The sequence below is a fragment of the Corvus kubaryi genome, unplaced genomic scaffold (assembly GCF_017639235.1).
Source record: "Corvus kubaryi isolate FWS band 111438036 unplaced genomic scaffold, C.kubaryi_AGA036_p1.0 37308, whole genome shotgun sequence".
NCBI lineage: Eukaryota > Metazoa > Chordata > Aves > Passeriformes > Corvidae > Corvus > Corvus kubaryi.
In genome coordinates this window covers 16,527,665-16,543,819 of record NW_024581096.1, presented here as the reverse complement: position 1 = coordinate 16,543,819, position 16,155 = coordinate 16,527,665, and the positions used below count along the sequence as shown (strand labels likewise).

The 16,155-nt window shown below is 44.7% G+C and overlaps 1 protein-coding gene across 16 annotated transcripts in view; it reads left to right on the top strand.

Annotated features, from left to right (window-relative positions):
* CELF4 (CUGBP Elav-like family member 4) overlaps positions 1-16,155 on the top strand; it is a 702,112-nt gene that overhangs the window by 336,873 nt on the left and 349,084 nt on the right. The gene's annotated exons all lie outside the window — the stretch shown is intronic.

The following is a 16,155-nucleotide window of genomic DNA, read 5'->3' as shown; positions in this document are numbered from 1 at the left end:
ACGGATGAGTCACCTGGGCAGGGACTGAGAGCAGATTTGTCCAACCTTTGGGGATCAAGGCATATGTCTACTTCATAAAAACTGCAGGCCACTCCCGAATCAAGGGGATGTTGCCTATACTTCTGAGATGCTGTAATTCCACGTGTGTAGATACCCACATGTGTATTGAATGGAGAGAAAACAACATACAGACAAGGTCTTCCCAAATAATTAAGTCCACAATAAGCTATCAATCAATACAGAAAATCATACCTGTTCAGCCTCCTTGGGAGAGACATACCCAAGACCCATCTGTTCAATGATCTAAAAGTGAATGCTTGGAAGAAGCATTTAAAAAACAAATGTAGCATGGAGTGACGCCTCCCTGCATTAACCCACTCCAAGGTTCTGGCAAACACAAAACCACAGTGTGTCCAAAACCTCTTCTGTTTAAAGTATACCAGAAAGTAAAATGTTTTCTTGCGAGGTCATCAAGAAACACTACTCATACCTTCTAATCTTCATAGCATTTGTTGTTTAACCTTTGAGCATGGACTAAAATTTGTTTTTATAGTAGGCTTGATTCGCCTGTGCAAGTATATGCTTAGAATCATGATAGAGCTTCTCAGCTTCTACTAAAAGCCTGTGATTGCTAAAGCAAGTGGTGTGAATTCAGGTGACAGGAAGAGGTTTTGCAGAGACAGGTGCTCTAAAGGGGTGCTGAAGAAGCCGCTCTGTCCTGGGGCCATATTCTGAGACTGGAATGACATGCATTTCATCTGCACTCTTATCTTGTATTTTTGATTCCAGGAATCTTTCCTAATATTCCACCTTTGCCTGTTCATTATAGTAGCTCTGGTTATAATTAAACTCTTCTTTTCAACAAGATACCAAATCCAGCCTGCGAAAACTGTTCATCAACAATTTCCATCTGTGTTAGCAAAGATTTCCATTCACTTGTCTCCTGCCTCACCCCACCCCCTATAAACACGTCTTTGGGAAGCATTCAGTATGCTCACAGGGAGTCTTCATCTTCCTGGGTAGATGTAATTTTAGCCTCATCGCAGCTGAGAACCATGAATATGGAAGGGGCTGTGCTTGTTTCTGGGACTGCTGTGGAGGCAGAAGCCTGATGATGGTCAGAGAAGGGCTGTGTGCCAGGTGGCCTCATGGATTAACCCTTTCGCATGCTCAGTCACAAGGTGTCTGCAAAGCTTTCCTGACCAAGCAGCCTCTGGCACTGCTCTACTGAAGTCTGTTTATTTGCTAAAGGCAAAGCTGAGGGGCAGCCTCACTGGCAGTAGTTTTCCAGGCATGGACTGCCTGGTTGCACTTAGGAAGGTATCCAGGGATGCTGGCTGCCCTTTTCCCTCAAAGCCAAATGTGCTCGTCCTTGTGCTAGCATTGTCCATTATGCAGTTGGCAGTAGTGCTCCCAAAGGCTTGCAGTGAAACACCTGATCCTCAGGTGGGGATAAACAACCCCAACAGAGTAATTCCACTGATTTCAACAGGGCTGTGTCATTCCATGCCAGATGAGCAACTACATCAGGAGATCTTAGAGTCACTTGAGAGGATGGGAAATCACAAATTCTTAATTCTGTCTGAATAGTTCACCAACCTGAGAGGGTGACTGGATGTCATTGTCTCCAGAGTCAGGATATTTACCCATTTCCAGGGATAAGCAGTACTGTTTGTGTCAGGACAGTGCATCACAGTGTAGTGTTGTCACCCACTGTAAGAGGTGTGGTGTCCCTGCTTTCACTAGGGTGTGTCAGGCACTCAGAGATGTGTTAGTACATTGTGGGAGTCACACTCAGTGCCCACCCAGCCTGTACATGCACACCCCTGTTTCAGTGTTTCTCAGAGTATCCCTCTGTTTCTCAGAGTATCCCTCTAGAGGAGGAGTAATAAGGAGAGAAAGAAATATAAGTCCATGTAAATCAGTTGTGCTTCTACTTCCATTGCCAAGTAGGGCAGGCATAATTTGCCTTTCTCCTAACAGACTGTGATTCACTGCCTTTAGAAGAAATTTTTGCACTGTTTTCAGAAATTTCTTAAGGTTTTCTTGGATCTAGTTTTAACTTTGGCCCCCGGAAGGCTCTGTGGCAAAGAGTTCCTCCAGTAAAATATACATGGCATAAATAAGCAATAATTCTTTGATTTCAAATATAGTTTAACTTCTTCTATATTACAATAAGTGACTCTTAACTGTCTGTTTAAAAATCCTTTTGACATTTCATTTATGTTTTTTATATAAATCGATTTGGCTTCCACTCTGTTTTGTCATTTCTGCTGGGCTATCTAGACCATTTCATCTTCCCCATCCCATAGAAACTATGCTTTCCCTCTGATCTTTAAAGCCATTTTTTTCTCTGCCCTTTCGAGTTCTACTTTACTCTTTTTCTATCTTTCTGGTGAATTCTGTGCACTATTATAGGAGACAGAGTCAAACTCATTTAAGGATCATGACTTTGGAATATAATTTTGTTGCCTTTCTAATTCTGTTAAAGGACTCTGCGCTCGTAGTTCACCTTCCAAAAGGAGGGGGGGAAATGGCAAAAAATTATATGGGTTTTATTTTTGTTTTCAATCAGTTATTTAAAAGGAAAAAAATAAAAAAATAAAAACAACCAAAAGCGAAAGCCACCCCAAAAATCTAACCCTAACTTCTGTCTTGGATGGATGGGTGTTTTTGCTGTCAGGATAAAGGCTGAATGCACAGCTCCAGGGCATTGTTCCAATATTTCAGTTCTTCAGCTAGGTGATACTTCTCGAGTGTTTGAACAAGAGATGCATCACGGAATGGGGGAAGGAGGGGTGGAGAGGGAAGAGTCTGTCAGCAAGAGGCCCCATGCTAATCTTCTCCTTCAAGACGGGGGCCTTTTGGAAACCTGTTTTAATATTCATGGTCTTTAGGTAAATAGTCTCTGAGTCAGGCTGTCAGTTTCTGCAAATGTGGCTGTCTTGCTGAAGCTACTGCACATTTATCAGTGAGTAAACAGTGACAGGAGTAGGGGGATTAGAGAATTAAATTAGTGTGTAACCACTCTCCTTCTCAAGTTTTTGGCATTACCTCGTGTGTGTTTTGTTCCAAGAAGTTTTTTCTAGGTTGTTGTTTTTTTTTTTTAATCTCTCTCTCCTTCTCCCTTCCTTCCTTCACACACACCCATGTCACTCACTTACCTGAAATCTCTGAGATGTAGCTTATTCTCCATTTTTTTAAATTGTGGTGGTTTTAATTTAATTTTCTATCAAAATGAGCTTTTTAAAATAGCAATGAGGTAGGTTGTAGGAAAGGATCAGGAGGCGCTTGCTGACGCTGACCAGTTCTGTTTTCTCCCATCCTGGTCATTTTAAGTTTCTCTGGCTGGGTTTCCCAATCGAACAGCTCTGTTTCAGCAAGAAGAGCTGGCACTTCCCATCTGCACCAGTCTTATTTTTTCCTCCTTTCTTTCCCTTCCCTCTCCACCCCCCACAGGGCATGACATAGACTCTGCCACCTGCCTTGTACTCATCAGGTTATAAGCCAAATATGCAAGCCCCTTGGCAGCACCACGTTCCTGACATCCTTTGTTGCCATCCCCTGACACCAACACACAGACACGCGGTGGTCACCCCTTCCCCCATCCCATCTGTGAAAGGAGGAGACGCTTTACTCTCTCCTGGCAGCCGGAGCCAGACCGATTGCAGAGGATGCCAATTAGGCCTCGGAGACACTAACCAGGTCATGTCCAGCAAATTTCACACCGGCCCTTGCAGGGGTGTTGGCTCTCGTGTGGGTGCTGGTGGCTCCCCATGGAAGCACACTCCCAGTGTTTAAGCAGCGGGAGCCCAGTTTGCCAGTGTCCTGAGGCACTGAGGGCAATTTGGGGTGTCGCATCACAGGTAGTGCTTACATCAGTCCCACAACGTCTGCCCCTGTGTCGTAGCACAAACAGAGCATATGTTGAGCATCCTCTTCTGTTTGCTGTATCAAAGCCAGTCTATTGGGAACACCATGGACACGGCACTGACTTCCAGACTCCCTTCCCAGCTCAGAGCAGAAAAAAGGTGGGAAGGAAGGAGAAAAGCAACTGCTTCCCCATGTATCTCCTCGCCTTGTGTTAGGCTGATATCCACTGGCATGTACACTGCTACAGATGGGACAACAGTACCTTGTTGTGTATCCAGCCCACAGAGTTTGTCTTGTATGTGCGTCTGCTCGGTTCAGCCGGGTTCGCCAAGGTGGGTGGCGGGAAGCCAGTGCTGTAACTCTCCGGATTTATTATTAACACCCAGCTTGAATCAATGCAGGCTCCTTTTACAAACCTCATAGTAAGCTTTCTCAGGCACAGGTTTCTTTACTAAGCAGAAACTCTTCCCCATGCTGTGCAAGCTCTTACTTCAAATTTGGGGACTGACAATGCTGGGGCTGCTCTTGCATGCCAGTCATTTGGACTAAACCCTGCAATAGCCCCTGCATATGGCAGTTTGTGTATGATCTGTCCTTCAGCTGTAAGGGCTGGCCCACTTTCTGTTCTGTTGGAGGGCTGGGGTGGCAGATGGGGCAGTTAAATTTGCTGCTGATGGGCAGAGGAGACTGCTGCAGGTCTCCATGGGGCTCCTGAATACTTTACAAGTGGTAGGATAGGGTGAACTACTTCATCTGCCTCCACTCGCCCTATAAATGTGAGCATTTTACAAATTGCTAGCAGACATTTCTACAGGAAAAATGCATGCATGGAATAAGGAGAACAAGGTGAAAATAAATAGGGTTGTTTTGGCATTTCTATCCCTGTGAACACCTACCAAAGTGTTAAGAGCTGTTTAACAAGCCTCTGAAACAGACAGAAATCCCATTTTGGCAAATTTGCTACTGACCATGTGGACATCCCTGTGACTTTTCCTATACTCCCTCTCCATCACCATCAACCTCCTGCAGGGCAGGTCATCACTGAGGGGGAGGAAAAGATGGTCCCACAGATGGCCTGAGTTCAGAGGGTCTGTGGGAGTGAGATAGCTCTCATTTCCAGATGTCACTGGAAGAAATAAAGTAAAGTAAAATAAAATAAGATAAAGTGTAAGCCACTGATGAAGCCCTTTCCCTCCACACCCTTGCTTGCACACACATTACCCTGTTAATGAAAACCACCCCTGGGGGCTTTACCATTTGGAAATTCCACAGTAGATGGAGAATGCAGCTGCTGCCCCCAAGCAAGTGCCCAGGCCAAACAAATGGACCTGCTGCCATGGTGTAAAGGCCTCCAAGATCTGCATGTGATCCCTGCCCAGGATACACCCCTCCTCGTGACACATGGCACAACTCGCTAACAGCAAACACTCATAGATGCCATCCAGCTGGGATGGGAACAGGAGCAGATGCTCCTATTAAAAAGGCTGTAAGACTCAGTGCCCCTGTGCCCTGTTCAAAGGGAAAGTCCAAAGTGGCTTGTACAGAGGCTCTTCTCCTTCTGTCGCCTCCTCCTCCCCAGGGTTGAGTGCAAAAACCAGCCATCCCCAAAGATATTTCTGCTTAGTTTCATGCTTTGCAGGACATCATTTATTGTCACGGATCTTGTCTCTGTGTTTGTAATGGTTGAAGCTGCTGCCAGAACTTCCCATGCTGGAGAAGTTTTTTGTTTGTTTGTTTGTTTTTAATTTGGTTGTTGGATCTCTGAAACTGACCTAGCTGGGAAAGGACAGGATTATCTGGGGGGATGTGGGCACATCCTGCTTTTACAGGAGACCAGTCATAGATGCATGAACCTCAACTGTGGTGTAAACAAAGAACAAGAACTTTCCTGTACTATCAGAAGCAGTACCTTTCTTCCTTGGCACAGAGAAGTGTCCTTCCCACAGCTGTTTTGGGAGAGGGGACTGAGATCAGGTGCATTGTGTGCCATCCCAGAAGACGTGTGTATTTCTCATGTGCGCCCCTGGGCTTCCTAGGGATGGGCTGTGTCAACAAGACAGTTTCCTTGTTTCCCTGTACACTCCCACAATGGCCCTAGGGAAGAGATGCAGATGCCCAAAGCTCCAGATCTCCCAAGTGAATATGGTCTTGGAGAGTTTGTTTTCTTCTCGTTAATGACCAGCCTTAACACTGGGAAAGAATGAGGTTGTGGGGATGCCCTGTGAGCTAGTATTGAACTGTGCCCTCAAAAAGGGCCTGAAGGTGCAGACAGCAATCCTCCCTGTGAAATTCTTTCTTCATATCTGGGTGGAAAAGCAGAGCAGAAGAGGAGAGAGACAGAGCACTGCTTCCCATCCTGTGTGTGGTGTTAGCTCTTCCACACCAGTGCTTTTAGAGCAAGCAGCAAAGGAAGACTGGGAGCAATGCTCTTCTTCACAGATTCTTTGTATTTCTCTTGGAGATGGGAAGTCATAAAATACCATTTTTGTCTTCTCTCAAAAACTTCTTCGCCACTCTTGGTTATCTCAAGGTCAACCACAACCCAACCAGCCACCCCCTAAAACACAGCCAGAATGAAAAAGCCTGTATGTAGTGCTGCAACCTGAAAAATAGACTGGGATGGTGCTGTAGCCCAGGGATGGCTCTTAATGTGATGCATTTGAGAGAAAACAGACCTCTGGCATAACCAGCAATATGATTAAGGGGTTTCTTTGCTTCCAGTAATGCAATATTCCAGCCTAACACATGCAGGATTAATCAGCCTCTTCCTGTAGACTGGGAGCAGGACATGTGTAAGAAGTTACAGCCCTCGTTTAAACCCAACTGCAGAGGATTTTGCGGGGCTTTTGCTCGTTCTTCTCATCTGCAAAATGCCATTTTGGTGGTTTATGTCAGTCGTAACAGCACCACATAATGTTTTCTGAGCCCAGCTGGCCCTTATTTAGAGATCAGGAGGTAATGAAGGCACAGTGGAATGATATCGATGCGGCTGCTGAAAATTTTCAGGGCTGGATTGCAATTTGCTGGAGTGGGGGCCCCGGGGAGGGGACAACGGTATGTTAACCCTTTCCATCTCATCGTCCTCCTCCTCCCAGCCAGACTCCAGCCCCTAGCAGTCAGAGTAAGCTAGTGAGAAGCCTGTTTGTGATATGTCACGGAGACTGTAAGGGACGCCTTGACTTTTGGCTTGTCTCTCTTTTGCCACACCGACTCAAGGCCGGTTTCTAGGAGATACCCCCGGTGCGGGGACGGGACTTGCTGGGTGCACACAGCCAGCTCGGTGTGCCTTCAGTCCTCCCTTAACTTCCCGGGATTTTTGAATAAGCAAGATGACCACTCTTGGAAAACAATGACTCCAGCTCCTCCAGTCGATTGGATTAGCAGGAGCGATTGGATTAGCGGCTAATGAGTAGTTGTCACTCGAGCTGATGCTACCTCACCGCATTACTAAACCAGCATCAGCTGCCCTCTTCACACCTTCCCTGGTTTAAGCTCCATTTACATCCTAAAGCACAGTTTAAGCAAGACTAGTAATTTCTGGGGTGCAGAAGGGGTAAATGTGGGTGCAAAACTCGGTACAACTCCAGAGGGGTGCAGAAGACTGTACAGAACTGCGGGCTGAGTGAAATCCTTAGGAAGAAAAGGTAAAGCAGCACATGCCATTGCATTTTTCTGGGTATTGGACATTAATATGTTGGGAAGGAAACCATGTAATACACAGGAACTAGCACATTTCCTGCAGTTCTGGGGTTTGGGGATTCCTTTGGATTTTTTTTTTATTGGATTTCTCAAAAGCTGCCTAACCTTGTCTTTCCTGTAATTCAGCTCATTGTGATGGTGATTCAATTGAAAAAAAAAAAAAAGGAAAAAGAAATCTTTCCTCTAGCTAAAGGGGGGAATCAGCAGGTTGTGTGTGTGAGTTGTCAGAAGCCAAGCACACGAGCTCACAATTCACACACATCCTCCTCTCTGGTACAAGCACCTAAATCTGGTAATTAGCATGACAGATAAGATTAGGGGGAACTGTTGGGTAGACATAGTCGATAGCTTTTTTCGCTGCTGTAACTTTTTGCTCTTTCCACACTTCTGCAGCTTTTTTTTTCGCAGTTTCAATATATTTTTCACTCTGCCTGATTTTTCACTGTGCTAGTTCTTATTCTTTTACCTCCTTCCCCCACACACTCTCTGCTCTTTTGTTCACTGCTTCTCTTAATCAGAACATGAACTCAATAGCTTTAGAGATTGAATTGAAATGTTAAAACCATGATATTTAGTGGCTTCAGAATAAATAAAAAAATTGTCCCCACCTCTCCAACTCATTAGCTGGTCTGGTAGATTTCCATATCATAACAAGCCAAAAATTTTTTTTCCCAGCATCATTTTGTGACTATTTACTAGGAAAAAAATGCTGATTTTCTTTTATTGTTTCTGTTCTGTCTCACCCATAGAACTGAAGCTCCCATTATGTTCTTCCTCATGTAAAAGCTGTATAGAGAAACTTGGATCTGTAGGTGTCTGGTTGCCAAAGGAGAGATAACAAGGCAGGCAAATGGAGAGAGATTCCATCAGCTTCCAGAAAAAACCCAAGAAACTGTCCTCTCATTTTCCTTCTGAAATGAAAGACTACAGCTATAGCAAAGCATCTTGCAAGGCAAACAGGTGGCCAATGTGTTGGCTGGACCAAAAAGGAGCGTAGGAAGTGTTGCAAGCCTGGTTATAATTATTTCCTTGCTCTTTCCTGCTTACAGTGTTTCACTTACGTATGGTCTAGTTTTCCAAGCCTTCCTCTACCTGCTCAGCCTTGTACATTTATTTGGACCTAGGATGCAGAGTGTGATAACACAATCCTACTTACCAACGCACGGCCTCTACAAACTGCAGGAACTGCTCCATGGGTATTTGGGTGCCCAGTTTTGTCATCTTGTGACACTAATCTCTACCCCTACTTGCTAAATTAAAGGGGGAAAAAAGAGGCACGTTTCAGTCATCTCTTTTCCTTATCAGATTCGTGCACAAATTCCATGTTTGTATGATTGCCCTGTTGAGGAAGAGGTCTTTGGTGCAAAGTGATAAGAGTTTGTCCCATATTAAGGGAGAGCAAGAGAGGCAAGATAAGGTCAGGAAGGGGAACTAAACATAAATACCATGGTTACTGTTTCTGAAGCACTATTTGCCCAGATTAATACAATTTGTGAAATGACAATCCCTGCGGTGGCTTTGTCCCAGCAAACGTTTGCTTTTTGGATTAAGCCTCATTTGATTTTATTTTCTACTTCCTTCTCCAAGAGCCCTGCGCCCACCTCTGAATCCTGCTGACAGACACAGGGACTCTTTGTGCTGTTTCTTCCTCACTGAAGTGGAACAGGGAGAATTGCATTTCTTTGGTTTTCCTCCTGCTGCCCTGGAAGAGAAGAGCAGATGGAGGGGGCTGGGGCCGACCTTTTCTTACACAGATATCAGTGGCCTTTATGGTCCTTTCTAGTTTGTGGAAATTTGAAGAAAAGACCCTCACACCTATTGATTCTTTTTTCTATATACTTGTACATACATATATATACACCACATATATGTATTTAAATGAAACACATCTATGAAAGATAACTATGTACCTATAAACACATTTTAATCTCAGTCTGACAAAGTGAGACATGGGAATTTCTTCTTATAATGCAGAAGTCCAAATGAGTTCTTTGAAACTGTAAAAATACTCCTCCTCTCGCCAGTCACTGTCCTTTTAAAATCTGTCTTTACTTCTCCCTTCCCTATATAAATTTCTAGCTTGGTCATACCCATTCTTGTGAAATAAATTTGTCCCTCCCATCCATCCCCAGACCTTTTCTTCTGCTTCATCTTTTGGGTGTCGCAATAGTGACACACCACTTAAGATCAGTCCTTATCCCCTTATTCTTATCTCATTCCCCTGACTAGTTAGATTCATCTTAGCTCCACCAGGCTACCTTACTTTCAGGCTGGAAGCCACAGAGCAGTTGTTAGTCAGAGGATCACAGAAGATGATGGGGAAAGAAAAGCGAGGAGAGCAGCCCTGGTGAGGCTGCGCTGCTTGGTACGAGTCAGAGGGGAGGAGGTAATTAATAATACTTATAATCCTTCCCCAGGTAGATCTTTTTTTGTCTAGGAGGGACTTCAGGGACATTCATCCCCCTCACCTTGGCTTTACCCGTGCCTGGAAGCTGATGCCGCTTCCCTGCTGCCAGCCCCGTTTTGCAGGGCTGTCTAAGGGAGAGCATCATGCTGCTGTGTCAGCGGGGCCCCGAACCTCTGCCCCAGTGAGGCTGCTGGAAGCTGGCATCCAGGGCACAGCGCTTGGAGGCAGTGATTTATGCCCCATTAACTCCCCTCTCCCTGCAGTGAGGGTTTACATAAGAGGGCATGGTGTGTGCCCGGGTAGGATGGGCAGGACATCTGGACTCCTCTGCCTCTAGAATGTTATTGTTTTGAACAATGTAACCAGGTAAATGCCTTGATAGACTAGACCACATCGCCAAGATAGCATTACTAATTTGATTATGTCACTGTGACATTATTAACCCACTCAACCATCCTTTAGATGCTTCGCTGCATCCTGAACTTGCGCTGCTTTTCCTTCCCAGTGACAGGCTAAGGGTTCTTTCTCCCTAATCTATTGTTCTACATGACTACTACTTTACACAATAATTTCTCATAATACTCAGCTTTCCTAAGAGCTAGCAAGCTCCCTGGCTTTTTCTTTTATATTTCTGCCTGTCTGCCTCTTTCTGTCTTTCTCTGCCTGTCTAATCATACTCTCTTCTATAATAATTTCATAAAATATTTCTTCCTTATTTTGTAACCATATACATAGGCTATGTTCTTGAAGAATAGCCCAACCTCTCTCTCACTCTTCTCTTAAAAATAAATCTCTGAATGTATTTTGCATGAAATCAGCATTGGATAAAAGGCAAATGCATTAACTTTCCCACTCAAAGGTGTGCTCTCTAATCTCTGAGCTGTGGAGATATACCCTTGTCATTCCCCTTTCTTCTGCTCTATATATTCTTTCTGTCTTTTCTCACCAATTCCACAGTATTAGGAGGCAGAGGGTTCAGCTCTCTCTCCTCTCTCACGGTGTAGCTGATAGCCTGGTGGAAAGGAACTTTTCCCAAGAGTAGAGCCAAGGAAGAGACTCAGCAGATATCTCCCATATGAGGGTGATCATCTCATTCTTGTAAATGTCTCGGCTCTTTCAGCATGAAGCAGATGATACCCTACCAGAAAGGTCTCCCCATACTGTGTATAGCAAAGAGATAGACACTAAAGGGAAGGCTCTCAGGCAGCCTGCATCTGCAGTCTCAATAATTGTGTTGTGCCTATGTCTGCTCTCTCCTCGGGTGTACGCTGTGCTCTGGTGCAGCGTCTGAAAGCCATGGTGTACGCACACAAGTGAGCATCACTCAAGCTAGTGAGACTCAAATGCATTTTTAAGTCTGTGCTAAATCAGGACCTCAGAGTGTTCCTGGGAGGGGATTTCTTCTCTAAGGCGTTGTGCAGAGCTGTCTCTTCGTATCACATGAATAACCAGGATATTGGGCTCTTAGTGCTAGAGATACCTTCCTCTTTTAGTTATGCCGAGGAATCATTTCACTGGAACCTCAGCTCCCCAGACATCTCCCTTGTGCTCTGTTTCTCTACATCACATCTGTGTTTTGCAGCAGCAGCAACACTCTAGCCATAGCAGTAGCACCACAGGGGCTGGGATTCCACATAAGAACCTGGATCCTCCCACATTTGGGGTGAGTGTGTCACAAAGTAAACAATTCACTTCATTTGCAGTAGTTCCCTACAGCTCTTTGCAGTTTGTTCTTCTACTGTCTTGCGCTGTGTTTTCCCTGCGTTTGAGTACTGGTTTTCCCTTGTCCATCCTGTGTTAACCCTCTGGTTTCTTTGTGTCTTTGTGCCCATGGCGGGAGATCTCTGTGTCTTTCCCTTAAAGGACATGGACAAACTCCAAGGGCTCAATGTCAGCTCTCATGAACCTTTCCAAAAACCAGTCTCTTGGAAGCTAGTTCCACTCTACCTCTCTCATCCAGGCAAAATCAGCTCACTGAACTGACAGAAATTACCAGGACCAGTGGGGGGAAAACTAAAAAGAGGTGTTAGCTTTTTACAGGGCTAACAGGTTGAATCATATTTGTGTCTTACAAACACCAAAACTGGTTTAGATGAGGGCAGCAGGATCCCAAGGGAGCAGCTTGGTGAGGGACAGGGACTGGCCTTACCAAGGCAGGAATTTGAAACCCAGGAGCAGCTACCCTGCGCAGGTGCACTCCAAAACAGAGGGGTTCAGGCATGAAAAACAAATCAAAGGAACAACTCCATGGCACAGACTGCAATGAAAAATAGCACCTCAGTACACCAAAAGCCTCACCCTTGTGCACTTTTCTGCCTTTAAGCTTTTGGGAGCTTTATGTTTAAGGAAATGTAGAGCTGAAATGAGCCCTGACTGGAGCACAATGCAAATACGAAACAATGATGAGTAATATTAAAATTAAGCTGGACAAAGCACTGAGAGAGTAATCCATAAGGGAATAATCTCTCATCAATTCCTTGGAGCCCCAATGCGGCAACTTATTAGCTCTTTTATAGCTGGGGGGAAAAAAATGAAAAGAAAAGGGAAAAAAATCTAAGATTCCCTTAGCCAATTTGACTACGAAGTAATTTAATAATAGTAACAATTATAAACATAATGGTAGGAGTAATAAAAATAATAATACTAAGACGACTTCTAAGAAAACGGAAAACCGCTTCTTTACACGCTCCTTAAAATAGTACTGCTTGTAAAACAGCAACATTTGTACCACTGCATCTCTTTGTTCACCAGCTGCCACCAAGTGAAGTACCTGCCCTCACTGACCATAAGAAAAAGAAAGGAAACACTGGAGTGGTCTGTCGATTACAGCTTTTATTTTGAATAGCTGATTTCTCAAGCATGTGCAGCCTGAGCTCTGTCTCATTTGCAGGATACTCAGAGGAATCAGCCCTAATGCATTCAGTGACCTGGCCCGTAACAATGCACGATCTGAAATAAAGGGGACTTTTTATTATTTACAAAACAAGCTAGTCCGTGTCAGGTATTGGTGAGCAGCTGTTCCTGCAGGTGCTGCACTCTCTGCTGAGCTGCAAGGAAAGTCAGCAAAGGGGTTTGATTTCTTTTTATCCCTGTTTTTCCCCCTCAACACCGGCAAGTGCTGCAGGATCAGGCTGAATGTTACGGGTTCCCCCTCCCCACTCTCCGTGCTGCAGTGGGCTGTGACTGCCCAAAACCAGCTGTATGTGCCCTCCACCATGTCCCTGCACGCATAAATCACACACTCCACAGAAACACGAAACACGGGAGTGCTGCTGCACACACACTCCCTGCTACTCCGCAGAGCCCAGCCAGCGTGGCTGTGTCCAGGATGGCCACACAGGCACAGTTTGCCTTAATGATTAACACCCACCACAGCACAGGCACACTCAGCTTCTTGCCACGGGGCCCGCAAGCAACCGGAGAGGCTCGTAGCACACTGTGAGAGCTACAGAGCTTTCCACAGCACAACAAAAATGGTACACTCTGCACCTACAACCATTCCCCAGGATCATTTCCCTCTGGAGTTTTTTGCTGTTTTGCAGAGAGGCGGCCACAGTAAAGCCACAGTACCTCACCCTGCACATGTGTGTTTCAGCCACATAACCTCTGGGTGTTGGTGTAAGCTCTGTGTGTGCACGCTGCTCACACAGCACACCCACCCCACGCACTGCCTCGCTTCCCTGCTCCTTCAGCCCATCAGGCCCACAACCTGTCTTCACATACTTACACCTTTAGCGCACACTGTGGTCAAACAGGGAGCTTATGTCACACCCCCAGAGCCAAGGGACAGCGGGCTGATCTGCCACACACCCCCCAAAAAGAACAGCACACATATGAGCACATAGACCTGTGAATAAGGGGGGGGGGGGGGGGAAGGGCTAAAAAAAGCAGCACACTAGTAGGAAAATAACACTAGTAAAGGCTAGCTGAAGAGGCATGTGCTCTCCTTTCCTTCCTGAAGGGCTTTCATTTGAAATCTTGGAAATGTTAATAAGAGTTAACCAGGTGAGACCGTCAACAGAAGGGATAGTGGCTGTGTTGGAGGCTGCTAGAAACACCTGTCCCCTCTTACAACGAGCACTGTTCCCTGCTCCTCATCCTTCCTCCGCCGGCGAGGGGGAAAGCAGATTCCAGTGCAGATTTCTCGTTTAATTGCTCTATAATGCCATCTTGTGGCTTCTTCACTCACGAAGCCGGTTTTTTGTTACATTTCCCCCAAACGAGGTGATTACCCTGTAAAGACCGGGATAGACAGGGAAAGAGGGAAAAGAAAAAGGAGCAACTTATGAGAATCTACCCATGTGTCAGGGGCATGAATGGCTACGGGTGATACTATAATTTTAATTTTGAATGGACTCAGCTGATACTCTGAAATCACCTGCATCCAGTAAACCTCGACAGACTTCCTCTAAACAGTTTTCCCAGCACTTGGAGTACCAGGTAATATGTGAAAAAATACATTATTATTATTATTTAGTAGAAGGCCAAGCTCAGATAATTCAGGTTCTTAATTTGATGGAAGTGTAGAGAGATCCCATTTCCTATGAAAACCTGGTGTTTGAATTATCTCATTTGTGGCAGAAATGATGCTAGCATGGGGCTTTCAGAACACGTGGAGTCAGAAAGTAACCATGATCAGAGCATGCTGGTCACTATTGTGAAAGACGAAAGAGGTGTAGGGGAATCTGCAGGAAATCTGAAATGCTGGACAAGCCAGGCAGCTCACACAGATTCCTTTGTTAAAGCTAGATACACAGCAGAATGAGGAAAAAATGTGAGTAAGGAAGAAAATACAATTAGAAATTACATCACTTAGTCGTTGGTTTCAGGATCTGCTCACCCAAGTGATGATGCCAAACTCTGAACAAAAGCACTCAGCTGTAGGTTCAAGCTTAGAGTAACTGGAATTTTTGTACCAGGGGTCCTCCATGTGTGATTGTGGTGTTTTCTGAATTGAGGTAAAGATTCCTCAAAAATACAGTTCTCAAGCTGTTTGAAAAATTTGCCCTTCAGAACTAGAATCTGGTTCAACACAGAGACACCAAGAGCAGAATACATGGGCCAGATCTGAGATGCTGCCTCACCCTGAAAATAAAAAACCCAAACACTACTTTCATAAGTGGGATTTAATTCTGCCAAATCCCAGTGAAAGCAGGCAAGCAGGACTTCATCCTGGGTAGGAGAAGGTACCAATACCTTTGTGATTGTGTGTGCTGGCTCCCTTTATGGCTCAGTTAACTGGTATCTGTGCTGGGATGGGATCCACTGCTGTCTGCACTCGGGATCCAAACTGTACCAGAGGTCCTGGTGCTTTTTTGTAAAAAGAGTCACAGTGGTTTTGCTAAAAAGAGCCACTCAGGACACAAAAGGTTCTTAATCTTTCTTGTGCATCACCTACCACTGTTTCCTATTAGTTTTGGCAAGTGAAGCCTCTCATAAGCAATAGTGGTTTTTTTATGAGATTTGAGGCCGTGATGGTAGCAGCAATCACCATGTGGAAAGTTGGCTTTACTCATGGGGAAAGGAGTTTTGGAAGGTGATATTTGAGACAAATTAGAGGAAAAGAGTATAAAGAGAACCGTCACTCTTGAATAAGTGTCTGCTTCTTCCTTATTTAAACAAAACCCTTGACTCACCTCTGTTCATTACAGAAATATTGGATAAAAATAGATTAATTAAGACAGAAGAGAAATGCTGTCAACTTTAGGCTTTAAATTCAAATTAACAGGGAAGATGCAGTTCTTCACTACCCCAGTGTGAACTGAGAATTGCTGTTTTGGTTTCAAAGGGAAGTAGCTGTATTTTATAGCAGTAGTTGCAAGCAGTTTCTATCAAGGAAGTTCGGGGTTTTTTTACCAGATTGTTATAAGACTTGTCCCATTTGACCTGCAGTGGACTCCTTGTATCATCTCATTCAATTATATCCTTTTGTGTCAGGTAACCTTCATGCAAGTGTTCTGTGGCACCTAAGACTCTTAGGGTTCTGTTGTTGATTATTTTTTCTTTACTCTTTTTTTTTTTTTAAATTCATCTCAGTTAACTTTAACCACCTACAGTATAAATGTCTCTGTCTCAGTTACCTTGGGCTCTCACAGCACAGGGAGAAAAATAGGTGCTTCTGGATTGTGATTCATCTGGTCTATTTTGGATGCCTCATTAGGGTAGATGATTCATAA